Source organism: Gracilinanus agilis, chromosome 5 (assembly GCF_016433145.1).
Source record: "Gracilinanus agilis isolate LMUSP501 chromosome 5, AgileGrace, whole genome shotgun sequence".
NCBI lineage: Eukaryota > Metazoa > Chordata > Mammalia > Didelphimorphia > Didelphidae > Gracilinanus > Gracilinanus agilis.
The window spans coordinates 205,348,346-205,350,872 of NC_058134.1; positions in this window are offsets into that span (position 1 = coordinate 205,348,346).

The window sequence follows — 2,527 nt, forward strand, 5'->3', positions numbered from 1 at the left end:
TTAGCAATTTAGTAATTATAATAGCTAATATTTATATAGCATTTACCATGTGCCAGTTACTGTGCTAAGCATTTTACAGTGATTATTTAATCCTCACAACAATCCTGGAAGGGAGGTGATGTTATTGTCCCCATTTTACAGATGGGGAAACTGTAGCAAAAAGAAGTTAAGTGACTTAACCAGGGTCATACAGCTAATAAGAGTCTGAGGTTGAATTTGAAGTTGGGGCTTCCTGATTCCATGCCTGGTACTCTTACCTACTTACTAGCTACCTTAGTCATAGTCTCTTCATGACTTAGTCACTGTTACATAGTACAAATATTAGAGACAGAAGTTAAATACAAATTCTCTGACTCCAAAACTTGTGTTTTCTCCATTGTATTGAGCTCCTGTCCTACCCAGTGTCACAAAGCTAAAGCAAAAACTAATGATTTAACTCTTGGAATAGTTCTCTGTAAGGATGAAAATAGGCAGCAAGACATGTCTAAGTTAGGTAATCTATAGCTGATAAGGTATTGGTACATTGTAGATGAAGAAGCATGGGGTGGTGAAAAAGAACCCTGGAAGAAGGTACCACCAATGAAGAAGAAATTCAAGTAATTATTAGAAGCTATTTTACCCAATTATATGCCAACAACTATAACAATTAAAGTGAGATGGATGAATATTTACAAAAATATAAATTTCCTGCATTAATGAAAGAAGAAACAATATTTAAACAATCCCATCTCAGGGGAAAAAAATTGAATAAGTCATCAATGAACTCCCTAAGAAAAAATCCCTAGGGCCAGATGGATTCACAGATGAATTCTACCAAACATTTACAGAAAAATTAATCCTGATATTATAGAAATTATTTGGAAAAATAGCCGAAGAAGGCATTCTACCAAACTCCTTTTACAACACAAATATGGTATTAATACTTAAACCAGGGAGAGTAAAAACAGAAGAAAAAAACTGCAGACCAATTTCACTTGTGAATATTGATGAAAAAATTTAAAATAAAATACTAGCAAGGAGATTACAGCAATATATTACAAAGATCAGACACCACGACCAGGTAGGATTTATACCAGGAATGCAGAACTGATTCAGTATTCAAAAAATCATCAGCATCACTGATTACATCAACAACAAAACCAACAGAAATCATGTGACTATCTCAAGAGATGCAGAAAAAACCTTTGAAAAAATAGAATATCCATACCTATTAAAAACACTAGAGAGCACAGGAATCAGTGGAGCTTTCTTTAAAATGATAAATAGTTGTGGCAGCTGGGTGGTTTAGTGGATTGAGAGCCAGGCCTAGAGACAAGAGGTCCTAGGTTCAAATCTGGTCTCATACACTTCCTAGCTGTGTGATCCTGGGTAAGTCACTTGACCCCCATTGCCTAGCCCTTACCATTCTTCTGCCTTGGAACCAATATAGAGAATTGATTCCAAGATGGAATATAAGGATTTAAAAAAATAATAAACAGTTCCGGGTTAAGATGGCGGCAGAGTAAGAAGCAGCTCTTAACCTCTCCTGACCGAAACACACAAAACTCCTCAAGGGGACATAAAAACAAGTCCAGACGAACGGAGGAACCCCACAACAGGGCACAGCGTGGAAGGTACGTGGAATCGAGACAGTTCCAGGCTAAAAAGGGCTCTCACTCACTCAATCGCGAGCTGAGCAACCGCCCCACCCCCACCCCCTCCACACTCACCTATAGCTCCGAACCCAGCTAAAAAGAAATAGAGCAAGTTTGGGGCACCCATCAAGTCATTGGCAGCTCCGGGACCTGTTCCTGAGAGCAGCAAGACTTAGGACCCCATTAAGTCAAGAACGCACGCGAAATCTGAGCGCGCGGGAGCAGAGAGCGGACGCTGGGCGCGCGCCCGCTGAGCAGAGGCGTGGGTGGAGACAAACACAGCCAGGAACTAAAGCCTAAGTGGGGAACCAGTGCAGACAGGTATACGACTGTGGAAGCAGCGCCCTGAGACTTGTAAAGGAGCCTCCTGCAGAGGATCAAGCAAGGGAATCCACCAGGGGGCTTGACCTTGGAAAAAACTAGAACTCAGACCTCAGGAGCCAATAGATCTCAGACAGACACAGAGAGCGAGGATAAACCTGAGAAGCTGCTGGGCTAATGATGGCTAATCAGTTACAGGAAATTCAGAAGAGAAAGAATAATAACAAAAAAAAGAAGTCTTTAACACTCGACAGCTTCTACACAGAGAAAATCCAGACAACCAAGCAAACAGAGGAGGAGAACAAACAACCATCCAGACCCTCCCCAAATAAGGAAAACTCCTCACAAGCTATGGAAGAGTTCAAATCTGAGATTCTGAGGAAAATGGAAGAGATCTGGCAAGAAAATAACAGCTTAAAAGGTAGAATCTTGCAACTGGAAAGCGAGGCTCAGAAACCAAATGAACTGATAAGCAAATTGAACACAAGAAATGACCAGATTGAAAAGGAATACCAGAAGATTATGGCCGAAAACCAAAAGATTATGGCCGATTACCAGAAGATTATGGCCGA